This window comes from Oncorhynchus mykiss, chromosome 25 (assembly GCF_057628025.1).
Source record: "Oncorhynchus mykiss isolate SJ-2025 chromosome 25, ASM5762802v1, whole genome shotgun sequence".
NCBI lineage: Eukaryota > Metazoa > Chordata > Actinopteri > Salmoniformes > Salmonidae > Oncorhynchus > Oncorhynchus mykiss.
Window position 1 is genome coordinate 8,489,895 of NC_143046.1, and position 1,685 is coordinate 8,491,579.

The window sequence follows — 1,685 nt, forward strand, 5'->3', positions numbered from 1 at the left end:
TCTCGTTTGTTTTCAAGATGAGTTGAAATATAATTTAATTCTAAAATATTATGTTAATTAGCATGTATTAATTTTTTGTAATTTTAACATAATTCAAGCACGATAACATCACCACCTATACTGAACAAAAATATGAAGGCAACATGCAACAATTTTACTGAGTTACAGTTCATATAAGGAAATCAGTCGATTTAAATACATTCATTTGGCCCTAATTTATGGATTTCACATGATTGGGGGGGGGGGGGGGCGCAGTCATGGGAAGGCATAGGCCAACCCACTTGGGAGCCAAGCCCACCCATTGTGGACCAAGGCTCAACCAATCAGAATTTGTTTTACCCCACAAAAGGGCTTTATTACAAACATAAATACTTCTGTTTCACCAGCTGTCCAGGTGGCTGGTCTGGGTGTGGCTTTCGTGGTTACTTGTGGTCTGCGGTTGTGAGGCTGGTACTGACAAATTCTCTAAGATGACAGAGGCGGCGTATGGTAGAGAAATTATAATTCAGTTATTCATGTAATAAGGAAATCTCCTTGACCACACCCACAAATTGGGGGGGAAACAAACATTCTTTCCTTTTGACCCCCAGTTTAAAAGAGCCAACTTTGTAGTGGATTTGTTGTTATAAAGAAATAACAAAACATGCTGAAAACCTGCTGTGTTATTCAATGTACATGTAACCAGGTCAAACATCCTGACCTATGGTTTGCAATGCTCCCACTTTGGGAAATAGGCTACCACAGTAGCTATGTGTGTGGAAAACATTTCATCACAGAAAATCCATTTAACCTTGTTTAGTTTAGTCCGTTTGTAACTCTACTTACTACTTATAGTTGTGTAGTTAAATTGTTTGTGTTAGCTTAATGTTCTAGTTGGTAGCTAGCTAGCGCTCACTCATGTGGCCGCTAGCACCCTCATGAAAAGGGCATTTAAAAAAAATGTTTTTATTTAACCCTTATTTCCTGGCGTGAGGGAGCCCTACAAGTAACGAGAACGCACGGGAGCAGGCAACGCTGACAAGTAATCTTTAGATATGTTGTACTTTTCTTTAAATATAGTTTAGCAATTGACTAAAACAAACAGACCACAAGAAAATGCGTCTTTTGAAAAAGGTCAAGTTTGTGCTGTGAGGCAATGGGGGTAACCACAGGTTGTTTTCCTTTACAGACGGCCTGGGCCGTGACATGCTATGTAATATAAAATGACCAGATTTCTGAAATGAAAAACGGGTCTGGTCACCCTAATGTAATACCAACTGGGAGTATGGCGCTGCCATGCTAAAACATGCTTTTGGGCACTAGAGTACTCTATAATCTGTGCTAGAGGCCTCTATAATCTGTGCTAGAGTCCTCTAAAATCTGTGCTAGAGTCCTCTATAATCTGTGTTAGAGGCCTCTGTAATATGTGCTAGAGGCCTCTATGATCTGTGCTAGAGGCCTCTATAATATGTGCTAGAGGCCTCTATAATATGTGCTAGAGGCCTCTATGTGGCCTCTATAAGGTATGCAATAAATAGGACATAGGGGTGAAAATAATTACAATGTAGCATTAACACTGGAGTCATAGATGTGCAGATGATGATGTGCAAGTAGAGATACTGGGATGCAAGAGGGTAAGTAATAATTTGGGGATGAGGTAGTTGCGTGTGCTATTTACAGATTGGCTGTGTACAGGTACAGTGGTC